Consider the following 13212-nt stretch of genomic DNA (forward strand, 5'->3'; position numbering starts at 1 on the left):
CAGTCTTGCACAATTTACAGCGCTCACCATAGCACATACCCTCCCCAATATTTCTAAGTGAAAAAGCAAGTTGAAGAGTAATCTTTTTGTTTAAAAACTGATACTTGTATACGTGTGTACATATACACGAGTAAACAATAAATTCCATCCGGGGAGTATAAATGACAGAATTAAGGAGAGATTTCACTTTATACACTTCCAAAGTTTTCCGATGTACATTTTATTTTTCCCTTTTGAAAGAAGTTTAGTTAAGACATGATTTATACAATTTATATATGTAAAAAAAAAGTACGTCAAAGTCTATGGATAATATCTTGAAGACCTCTGATAAAGGCCTTTGGAACACTCAGACTCCTGTCAACTCCCTGCCATCTTGCACGCCATTCTTGCCCCATGTTTTAGTTCTGTCCTTTTTCACACCCCTCAAGTTAGACATTATTACTATCATCACCATCATTATCATCATTTTTTTGCAGTGTTTTAGGTTCACCTCTGTTTACCACTCTCTTTCCTTAATATTGCTTCTTGCATCTTCTGACCTTCCTTTTGATATAATTTTCCTTCTTTTTGAAGTTCAGCTTTCACGTGTAACTTAAGTATAGATCTGTTGGTGACAAACTCTCTATTTACCAAAACAGATTTATTCGTTTATTTGGCTCCCATTCTTGATAGGAGGTTTTCTGGGCACATAATTTGAGATAGATATTTTCTCCCAGCTCTTTGTACATGGTATTCCGTCCCTGGTCTTTGTTGTTGAGTAGGAACCTACAATCAGTCTATTTGTGGTTTCATGGTAGGTATCTAAATTTTCTCTTGGGCGGTGTTTATGATCTTCTGTTTGTTTTTGCTTTTCTGCAGTGTGGTGAGGTGGATAAAGGTGAATTCTGCAATATCACATGACATCGTAGGGAATATGCTTTCCTGGGAGACACTCGCAAGCCAAAGGCATCAAGCAAGGAACTTGCTCCATCCCATAGAAATCTATGCTACGGTGGGCCACACAACCAAGTTGCAGCAAAGAGACACCCACCTCCTCCCTGCTCCCTTTTTAGTGGGCAAGCAGGAGAATAAATTTCTCAATGGGGCAACTGCTGATTACTTGGTTTCCAGGAAATGCTCATTAAGGTGTCAGCTGTTTACAGGGAGCTTTCTGAGAACCTCACTGCCAGGCACCTTGGAGATCTTGGGGCCAGTAAGACGATACAGTCCCTCTTGTTGTGGGCTATGAGGGAGCTACCAGCCCAAACTAGTTCCTTGCCCAGGCAACAGAGAGATGGAATCTTTTTCAGGTAATTCCAGCCCCTAATCTCCGGTCTCCTCACATATCTGACACAGGGAAAGAGAAAGCAATTATTTGCCCCTCCTTGCACCTCGGCAGCCCTTCAGTTTTGTGGTCGGATGTGTGTAGGTTCTACCAATTAGGGTTTTCGCCGTCGTGCCTGAGGGGTAAGGTAGCTTCACAGCTCTTTTCTTGGAGTGACGTGCTCTCGGGGGAGCCACGATTTGTTATTCTGACTCTAAGGGCGACATCTAGAGGCAGAGAAGAGTAGCTGCAGAGCTGCGGAAGCCATCCCGATCTTCATCATCCTTCCAGCGGTGTGCTGAGGCCCTTTCCCCGGTGACAAGGACTCCCGCCAGGGTAGAGTGGCCGAGGGTCAAGACTGCCCCCTTAATATCCGACCCCCTCCCGCCCATTTCGGACTGCATTTCGGTTAGACTCCTCCATTCTAAAAGGTATCAGCAGGGAGACGTGATGAGCTCTCACGGTTTAGCCAAAAGCCCCCAAACTAAGTCACAGGTAAGAAGGGTTCTCTCTTCTGTAAGTATCAACAACCCAGCGGTTGGGGTGGGAGGGCCTGGACGACCAAACTCCAACCTGTCCTCCTCTAGTCTCAACAGACCCAACCAGAGTAGTGACTGTCTGGCTCTGCAAAGGCCAAGTTTGCAGAGTGGCACCGGACCTGGATGGATGGGGAGAGGCCTGGTGGGTCATCTTCACCTTCAGGGATTGTGAGGCTGCGGGTTTAGAGAGCAAGGACAAAGGTCTAGATCTCTAAAGGGAATCCAATTTCCCCATCCCGAGGGCCTCCTCACCCGTTATCTTTCTCATGGCTTTCTTCCCTCCTCATTGACCTTCCAAGAGGTATTCTTTTTCTAAAAACTGCTCTAGCTCTTCTCTTTCCCATATATGCAGCCCCAGTCAGTTTTGTGGATCGGGCCAGGGTTTTTCTATCAGTCCTCTGGCTTCTCTTTCTCTACCCTACAGCTGCAGGTGCCGGCAAAACCCAAAGATTTTGGCCTAGAGCCCGAAGCACATCACTCTACTTGACAATCCTGCTCAATTGAGGGATTTTCCTAATTTGGCATGCTCTCTCCAGATGGTACAGCCTCAGGCTCAGAGCATGCTCTTCTGCTTCTGCCCATACTGTTCAAGAATGTGGAGGGCATGCCTGCCTCCTCCTCTTTGGTCAACCCAGCAATTTATCCTGCAATAGCAGGTGCTAGGATTGGTAGATCTCAATCTTTGGAGACCCTGCTAATAGATGCTTTTCTCCAGAAAGCATGTCCATTCCCTCTTGCCCAGAATCAGGTAACATTACTGGCTTGTGACCACTCCTCCTCTCTTTCAGTCTCCCTGGCTTAATTCAGAAGCCCCAGGTTGAGGGAAATGAAGCAAACTACTAGAAGGCAATTTGGTAAGTATATATAAAAAATCTTCAATACCTATAGACATTTTGACTTGATGATTCCAATTCTAGGATTTTAACCTAAGGAAATATTTGAACACATGTCTCGGTCCATATACAAAGATATTCACAGCAATTTTTATAAACGCAAAAATTAGAAATAATTCTGAGGTTCAGAGGATGATTGGTTAAATTATGATGCACCCGTACAGTTGAAATCTATGTAGCAGCTACATTGTAGCTATTTAAAATTATAATGCAGATCTATAGTTATTGAAATGAAAAAATATTTGCAATATTGTGTAAGGAAAAACACCACCTACAGGACAGCATTTTTTAAATATGATCCCAATATACATTCCATTTGTCTTCTGCATCACTTGACACTGCTGATCATTTCCTTTCTTAAAACTTTCTTAGTTTCATGACACCTCTTTCCTCACTCCTAATTTTCCTGCACTCTCTCTGGCTGTCTTCTCAATCTGTTAATCTATTCTTTTGCCACTTCTGAATGTTGATATTTTCCAGATTTCCATATTCTCCTTCTTTTATCTTCTCATTCTGTCCACTCTCCTTGAGTGATTTCTCTCTCTCTCTTTTTTTAAGATTTATTTATTTGAGAGAGAGAGCGGGCGAGCACCCACACTCGTGGAGGAGGGGCAGAGGGAAATGGAGAGAGAGAGTCTTAATCAGACTCTGAATTGAGCGTGAAGCCAAAGACGGGCTCGATCTCATGTCCCTGAGATTTTGACCATAGCCGAAACCAAGAGTCAGACACCAAACTGCCTGTGCCATCCAGGGGCCCTGAGTGACATAAATTTTTACACAAATTTAACAACCATTTAAATGTTAGGGAATCTCAAATCTGAGTGTTTAGCTCCAATGGTTTTCCTAAATTCCAGAACCATTCAGCCAACTGGGCATCACTATTTGGTTGTCTTCCAGGATCCTCAATCTCTGCCCCAAACAGAACTCACCTTCTTTGTCCTCCCAAAACTGCTCTGCCCAGTGTGCCTCATCGTAATGATGGCCACCACCTCCATTCAGGATCCTAGCAGCCATTCTTGTCTTCTCTCTTTCTTTAACCAAACAAGTCTGTTAATTCTACTATCTGAATAGCTTTCAAACTTGTTTATTTATCTTCATTCCTCTTCCTGCTGTCAGATTATCTAATAGATGGCTTCATTGCATGAATAGGGCACTGGCAGAGGATGGGGGTCCCAGGAAACCCTCAAACTCCCACCTTGTGGGCCAAGACTCTTGGCTATTTGTCATGTAAGAATTCTATACTCATCTGAGAAAAAGATGAACTTGATACATGGGCACTGGAAGACCAATATCTTCCCTGTCCTGTTCCCAAGAAATAATTGATATATTATACAAGAGGAAGATACTAAAACATTAAATGTTCTTCAGAATCTTCTTATCTTATTTGGTCATGAGAATTTTTACATATTTGTTACTTTGTAATATTTTTAATAGACAATAGAGGAAGTCCACCTGAGTGTCCCAAATAAGAAAGGAAAAGTTGTACTTAGACATCTTGACTGTCAATCATCTCAGATACAAAAAAGAGAGGCACTCAATTTGCATCTCACCCCCACTACCCTGGGAAACAGTAACAAGATCATGCCCACAATGTTTAACTATAAATAGACATCATTTTATCAGCTATCCCTGTGATAGGAGAGGCGTTCATTATTAAAATTATGGGACAGCTCCAAGAAAGAAACCTCACCAATAGAGAACTGAGAAAACCAGTGTATAGCTAATATCTGATTATGTAATAAAAATATTAAAGAGAAATGAAAATTGCTTTAAAAAACCCTTTGACTGATTTTTGTCATTTAATGTTCTGAGTCTTTCAAACCATGTAATTAATTGACACCTTGACAAGCAGCAGGAAGTCTTCCCTGATATTTGTTAAATGATTTCTCTAAAACCTCAGGAATTATAATAAACAAAAAACCAAGACAAAAATTTAAGGAATTTAATGTTTGCTGTATCAAAAAAAGATTATATTCAACATAATTGAATTTCCTCATAAATATTTTTATGGTTTAATATAGTTTTTATTTGAAATATGCATGGGGGAGACTTGAAAATGTCATAATGTTTGCAAGATTTGAGTCCTTAGGGGCACCTGGGTGGCTCAGTCAAGCGTCTGCCTTTGGCTCAGGTCACAGTCTCAGGGCCCTGGGATCGAGCCCCAAGTCTGGCTCCCTGCTCAGTGGGGAGCCTGCTTCTTCCTTGCCCTTTGCCCTTCCCCCCTCTCGTGCTCTTTCTCTCTCAAATGAATAAAATCTTAAAAAGGAAATTTGAGTCCTTAATTCGATCCTGCTTCTGCCATTTCCTGTTTGAATTCCTTAAAAATTCCAAACCAGTTTACTAAATCAGAGATTTAAAAGATCTCTGTGTTTTCATTCCTGCCTGTTTCAATGTTCTCAATACTGCTGCCACTGTGATCTTTCCAAGGTGCAAATATCCATGCATAAAATCCTTCAGTGGCTCCCCATAATCTTCAAGATCATGTCTAAGCTCCATGTTATGGCATACATGCCCTTTAGTCGCCAGGATACTCTCACCTCTCCAAAGTTTTTGACTTTCTCCCCTAGTCTTCGTCTTCCATCTCCTTCCCTCTACCTTGTACCCAACACTCTGGCTGTGCTGACACATCTGAAACTTTTCTGTTTTCATGCTCTTTTGCACATTGAACCTTTACACATTCTTCTTAGTGACCTGTCTAACTTCTACTGATATTTCAGTATTCCAACAGATATCATTTTCTCTAGAAAGACTTCTATGACACATACTTTTAATTCTATGTCCTAGTATTAGCCTTTTTGTGTAAATTGCCCCAGCTCCAATTCCTAAAAAGCAACACAACGAAAACTGGATAACAATTGCACACACAGTGGGTTGTTACATGAGAGGGAACCCTGAGTTTGGGAAACCTGAATCTTTTTTTTTTTATTTTTTTATTGTTATGTTAATCACCATACATCATTAGTTTTTGATGTAGTGTTCCATAATTCATTGTTTGTGCATAACACCCAGTGCTCCACGCAGACTGTGCCCTCTTTAATACCCATCACCAGGCTAACCCATCCCCCCACCCCCTCCCCTCTAGAACCCTCAGTTTGTTTTTCGGAGTCCATCATCTCTCATGGTTCTTTTCCCCTTCCGACTTACTCCCCTTCATTCTTCCCCTCCTGCTATCTTCTTCTTCTTCTTTTTTTTCTTAACATATATTGCATTATTTGTTTCAGAAGTACAGATCTGGGATTCAACAGTCTTGCACAATTCACAGCGCTCACCATAGCACATACCCTCCCCAATGTCTGTCACCCAGCCACCCCATCCCTCCCACCCCCCACCACTCCAGCAACACTCAGTTTGTTTCCTGAGGTTAAAAATTCCTCATATCAGCGAGGTCATATGATACATGTCTTTCTCTGATTGACTTATTTCACTCAGCATAACACCCTCCAGTTCCATCCATGTCGTTGCAAATGGCAAGATCTCATTCCTTTTTATGGCTACATAATATTCCATTGTGTATATATACCACATCTTCTTTAGCCATTCATCTGTCAGTGGACATCTTGGCTCTTTCCACAGTTTGGCTATTGTGGACATTGCTGCTATAAACATTGGGGTGCACGTACCCCTTCGGATCCCTACGTTTGTATCTTTGGGGTAAATACCCAGTAGTGCAATTGCTAGATCGTATGGTAGCTCTATTTTCAACTGTTTGAGGAACCTCCATACTGTTTTCCAGAGTAGTTGCACCAGCTTGCATTCCCACCAACAATGTAGGAGGTGGGGAACCTGAATCTTTTATAATGGGCAGTAAACATGCCTGCTTTTTGCTCCTGAAGGAGATATTATCTTTACCATTTGGGGCCGAAAGTTCGCCTGTCCTTTTTCACTCCAAAGATTCTATTTCTATTTTCCAAAACTGTTTGCTAGACGAGCTTCTTCGAAGAGATAGTCTTGAGAAAAGGGCAGTCAGTGTCTTGCTCACAAGATATGCAGAGATGTGAGAGACCCATGCTGAATTATCTCACAATGGTAATTTGAAGGCAGAGCCAGGATTTATGATGGATTTGTGAGGTAGTAAGAAAAAAGGGAAATAAATATGACTTCCAAATTTTTGGCCTAAGCAACTGGAAAAATGTAGTGCCAATTTGCTGAGGTGGAATGACTGTGGTAGCAGCAGGGCAAGAATGAGAAGTTTGGTTTTGGTCAGGCTAATTAAATTATAATCATAATGATATTTATTGGGTATTTGTCATGTGCTGGGCCCCCTGATAAACACATCATATACATTTACTGGACACAGAGTAACTGAGCACCTTATACATGTTAGTCACTATCCCAGGATCTGGAGTTAGAGCATTGAACAAAACCAGCAAAATCCCTGTGTTCTATTGTAGTGTTTGCATTCTGACAAAGGACAGTCAGGCTGCTGAGGAAGTTCAGTGTGAGTGAGAATCATCTCTTCCCGGAGATAGAGTTGTCAACCTTATGAGGTAGGATTTTTTATTTCCCCCCACTTTATAGATGAGGAATCAAGGCTTAGAAAATTAATATGCCTAAGCATATTAATGTAGGAGTCAAGATTCCAACTCATCTGTTTAACGCTAGAACCTATACTTTATCATTTATCTTTTTTAAAGATTTTATACATTCTTATTTGACAGAGAGAGAGAGAACATGCGCGTGAGAGAGCACAAGCAGGGGGAGCAGCAAAGGGAGAAGCAGGTTCCCGATGTGGGGCTTGATTCTAGGACCCTGGGATCATGACCTAAGCAGACCCTTAACCTCCTGAGCCACCCAGGCGCCCCATTATTTATCTTTTGAATAAGAATGTATTCATAAATGTTCACTAAAGTGAATATAATGTCATTTAAGTAGTGCTAAATTAGCTGTCCAATAAACTGTCCTTAGAAATGCAGTATTGAAAATTTAAAAAGAAGTAATGTAAAAATAATGGCTCTGGCTAGTGCAGTGGAAAAATTAACTGACTTGCTTTTTCTACTTAATATTGATTTAATCTCACTCTGATATTGGATTTTTTTATATTTCACTACATAAATTACTTTGAATATAGTTTCATTACATATTTTTATTACTTTCTTTTTCTTTTGTGGTATAATTTTAAAAATTATCGCATTGAAATAAATTTGAGTTGAGCTGAATTTCAAATTATTTGTCCGATTCAATGGAATATTTAAAAAGACTTCTAATATTAGTAGCTCTCAGAGAGTAAGCAGCACTGAAAACTGTGGTCCTGTAATGAGAACCCAACACTTGGGAAGAGCTACATTTTGATCACTTATCAAAGAAGACGTTTTGTGAAAAATATTTCCTGGGGCTATATTTAGTGAAATTCTAAAATAATGTGATAGGGACCATAAGAAACATTATATTTTAGGCTAAATGTAATATAAAGAAGAGAGGGAAAAATTGTGAAGATTATTATTCCCACATTTATTCAGTCACTCATTTACTCATTCTATAAGTATTATATTAATTTATTATTTTTTACTGAGAGTTGGCATTTGTAGGACATAAGCTTCTAATTATGTCTCCATTGTCTTCCACACTAGATTGTAAGTTTCACAAGGATGGGGTACAATGTCTCTCTTGGTCACATTACATCCCTGGCACTCCACCCAAATGCTAGATTAATGAATGAAGGAATAAATAAATGAATCTGAGCATTTTAATCGAATTGGTACCCCAAAAAAACATAAGCACAAATATCTGTAATACAAAGTTAAGAATTTCAGGTGCTATACAAGTGTAAAGTAATAAATCCTATGAGACTTGAGGGTGGAAAGGTTTTGTTGAGAAAATTGGGGGAGTTTTGTAGCGCTGGAGCTTGGACTTAAAATAGGCAATGTCTTAGGTTTGGTTTCCTAGAAAATACAGCTTGAGTCAATGATGAAAATGCTTTCAGATGGAAGGCTCAAACCAGAGGCAGAAAAAGTAAAAAGGGAAATGAGAACATATGTGAGCTTGGATTTAAAAAAACAACTAGTTGAGTTCCACTATAATCTAGATTGTAAAAATCTGGAAAGAGCATTACTCCCACTTTAACAAGAAAAGCTGGATAAACTAATAATTTTTCTTTAACCCACCGGGGTTAAAGAAGAGCTAAGGTCACAGAGAAACCAAGTAGCATGAAATCTAAGGAAAGATGGGCTCCTTCAAGGAGAGATGCATGTAAACATTGACTCACCTGTAGCAAAATAGGGGGAAAGGGAGAAGGTAGGTGCCATAGAAGCAGGTAAAAATGTTTAGCTAAAATTTTTTATGATTTGGTGAAGGCCAACTGTAGCTAAGATAGAGCCACAGACACAGGCTCATCTCCATAGACCTCCACTGGATGCTCACAAAAAAGATCGGGAGCAGAGCAGGAGAAAGCTTCCCTTGAGGTACAAGGTAGAGGAAATGAGAAATGTTGGAAATTGGGAAATGAACAAAACCCTGCTCCGACTCTTGGTTCTGTATAAAACAAAAGTCTTAAGGCTTCAGAAGAAAGGCAATGAATGCTCTTACCCACAGAGTACATGTGGAAAGCTAAAACCACAGCTGGGAGAAGGGTAAATGGAAAACACCTTCCACTCCTAGGAGCAGAGCAGGAAATCCCAAATAAGACCCCCAAAGACACACTGCAGAGTTTAGCCGCTATGGAGAGAAGGACAGGTTTACCGAGAAAAAACCCACTACTACGTTTCAGGGCCAGCCTGAGACTGCGGCAGGACGGGACAGCGGAGAATACCACCCCCCTCCCCCAATCAGACTGGCAGAGTAGCAGGTGAAAAAAAAGCAGCATTCTGTCTCTAGGGGAGAGGCTAGAATGGGGAGAGAGACCACCTCTGAATTGCAAGCCCACAGAGAATGCCAAGAGTTGGGGATGGAATAAGAATATTGAAAAAAGCAATGGTTTTATGTATGACTGGTGAATCAAGGTTGTTAATTATGTTTTTCGAACCTCCTATATCCTTACTATTTTTGTCTGCTTGATCTACCAGTTTAGGGAGATTCTGTTGAAATCTGCACTAGGAGTGGATTTGACAACTCTTCCTTGAATTTCCACCATTTTTGGCATTTTGAGTTTTGATGTAATTTTAATAGGGTTGTTTCATAATTTTGGTGCAATAAAAAAGTTGTAATACTTCAGGGTCTGTGTTATGACCCTCACTCTTGAAATCGGTGAGTAGAGACAAATGTCCTTTTTAATCACTTTAATATCCCTAAATAACTTTCAAACATGATTATTATGAAGACTAACCAATAGGAGTACTAATGAGGGGCGTGTCTATATATTTTAATCCAGCAGAAAGATCAGGATGAACTCTAACAGGTGGTGCATTGGTTTCCTGTTGTTGCTGTAACACTTAGCAGCTTAAAACAATACGATTTTTTTTTTTTTTTATAGTTCTGGAGGTGAGAGGTCTGAAATGAGTCTCACTGGGCTAAGATCAAGGCTTCAGTGGGGCTCCGTTTCTTTCTGGAACCTCTCAGGGAGAATCCATTTTCTTCCCCTTTGCAGCTTCTAGAGGCTGTCTGCATTCTTTGGCTTATGATCCCTCCCTCCCCCATTGCCAAGCCAGCAATATCGGACCAAGTCTTTCTCACACTCCCACCTCTCTGGTTCTCCTTCTTCTGCTTACCTCTTCCACTAATAATGACTCTTGTAATTAGATTGGGCCCGTGTGGATGATACAGTCTAATCGCCCCCTGTCAAGGTCAGCTGATAACCTTCCTTCCACCTGTAACCTTAATTCCCCTTTGCCATGTAATCTAAAATATTCACAGGTCCTGGAATTAGGTCATGGCTATCTTTGGGAGGCTATTATTCTGCCTATCAGAAGTGGCAAATGGAAGGAGCAGAGAAGGTGGACATCATGCTTAGATTGAACTAGAGAGATGGATAGTTAAGTTTAGGGAAGGTACATAAAATATAGCAATCTGCCTAAGTATGACATTGCTTTCAAATCTACTTCATGTTTTCTCTTAATATAAACTCATGCATACAGGTAATTATTATTTAATTAGTCTTTACATGTTAAAATATATTTATTTTGGGAAAAAGTCAGTATTCGGTTTATTTTCAAATAATACTCTAAGCAATGTCCTCATCTACCTGGAGGGATTTTCACAAAAGTGTAATGTGGTACTGAGGATATATTACCCAATTTCTATCTTTTTAGTAATCTGTATAACCAACCTGGGGCTCAAACTCACGACCCTGAGATCAAGAGTTGCATGTTCTTGCAACTGAGCCAGCCAGTTTATTACCCAATTTCTAAAGACCGTTGGTCCTTCACGTTCAAACCTCCTTAACAGTAAATGGCCAAAGGACCTAATGGTAGCTTCATTTCAGAGTAAAACTGGATTTTAACCCAATTTTATTTATTTATATGCTTGTTTATTTTTTGGACAACCATTTATACTTTCTTTTGAGCTCAGGGTATTCTTCAAAGTGGCTAAAACTATGATAATCAGACTACTGTGTAAAAGTGGGATGCCGTATTTCAAGGCACAGAAAGCATTTTTACAACTAAAACTAGGATATTTGGGGCTTTTTTTGGTGTTTTACTTTAGCAAGAATTTTTCCTTAATTGTTCATTTCATAAAGCAAATATGGTTAAACATCTACTCTGTATGAGAACTCATGCTAGTCATTTGGAAAAAGTCATCAATTCAATAATTATATATTTATTTTATTTTTTAAATTTATCTTAAGCGAGGTGGGGCTCATCTCATGACCCCGAGATCATGACCTGAACTGAAAGGAAGAGTTGGATGCTTAACCGACTGAGCCACCCAGGCGCCCCTCAATAATTATTTGAGTGCCTGCTTTGCACTAGAACTTTTTTAGGTTAAGTTCCTCAGAGACCTTACATTTAGTGTGAGAGACAATAAGTAATATATATATTTAATAAGTACAGTGAATAAAGAAAAAAGGGGAGTGGGGGACGGCAAAGACTTGAGCAGAGAAATGAGTTGAGAAGCAAGCCACGTGAATAATAATAATAAGGTTGAGCAAATTGTCTCGGAGGAACAGCTTAGACTCATAAGAAGCTGGAACATGCCTGGCATGTTCCAGCGAAAGCAAGGATGCCAGTATGACTGAAGGGGAGCGAGCTTAAAGAAGAGAAGCAGATGAGGTGAGTGAAGGTGTGAGATGGGGAGGGAGCAGGTTCTACAGGGTCTTGTACTTGGTGAGGATCTGGTGGAATGAGAAATGAGAAGGATGAGTAGGGGGATGACAACTTTCAAAAAATTAGATTACTGCTATACCAAAATATTGAAGTTGTCCATCTACATTTGGGTTTACTTCTAGTTTATTTGATGACATGGTTAAGTTCCATGGCCATTATTTGAGATTTTCTTTCTGCGTGATAACTTCTTAATTTATATTTTACTAGCCCCAAATGCCAGTACATCACAATGTATATTAGACTTTCAAAATGGTATTGAAAAGCAATAACCTGAAAGCGCATTTTATCACCCAGTATTTTAGGGCTTAAAACATCTCTCCTTGTTTGGTAAACAAATCATTTAGTTAAAAACTGGAGAATAAGTAACTGAAGATCCTTTAGACCATGATTCGGACCATGATGTGCACAATTAATCCTACGTACCAGGCACTAAGTATATAATCTTTTACTCCTAGCAATATCCCAGCTATTATTATCCTCATTTTATGATAAGGAAGTTGAAGTTCGAAATGAATGGTTCAACTTTACCGAGGTCTCTCCGTTCTTAAGTTTTAGGACCCCAAGTTCTCTTTTCCCTTTACTTCTGTATCTTTTTATTTACAGAATCTTCCAGTGTCTGGTTTCTCGAATAAATACACGTGAAGGTCTTATGCTAAGGATAGCATTACTGTTATTCCCGGCGCCCTCACCAACACCTTCACCTTAGATCTTCCTCCCTTTAGGAGGGAGAGGCATTTCCAGATCCGGTTTCAGGCTTGCACGAACACTAGTAATCCAAGTTGTTTGTTCCACCCCATTACACTCTTTCTTTGCACCAGAGACCCCTAACTGCCACACTCTCCTAGGGGAAAAAACCCCATCTTTTTTAGACTACTGATTAGCTCAGTTCGCCTTACAGTCCCTGTAAGGAGAGGGGCCTAGCAGCTGCACGCCTGCCTTCTTTTCCTCGATGGCGCTCGATGGCGCTCCACGGCGAAAGCTCCTGGGAGTCAAAGTTTCTGTAGGAAAGACAATCAAAGCCACGGGCTCGCGGGTCATCAGAAACCCGAAGGGTCCCCTTAGCTCGTGCCAGCCATTTTCTTGTTCGCGCATCCCCGCTTGGGCGCCCGGCCTTTCGCCTCCCGGATTGGCGAAAAGCGGCACCCGAGATGTCCAATCACCAACAGCACCGTCAGCCGAACCCCTCCTCGAAGGGGAAAACAGAGCCCGCCTCCCCGGACCTTGGAAGATAAGGGCGGGGCGACGCTCGGCGTGCGCGCTGCCGTTACGCCGACGCACGGGCC

The sequence above is a fragment of the Callorhinus ursinus genome, unplaced genomic scaffold (assembly GCF_003265705.2).
Source record: "Callorhinus ursinus isolate GAN/ISIS: 27379988/994484 unplaced genomic scaffold, GSC_fseal_2.0 scaffold12, whole genome shotgun sequence".
In the NCBI taxonomy this organism is placed as follows: domain Eukaryota; kingdom Metazoa; phylum Chordata; class Mammalia; order Carnivora; family Otariidae; genus Callorhinus; species Callorhinus ursinus.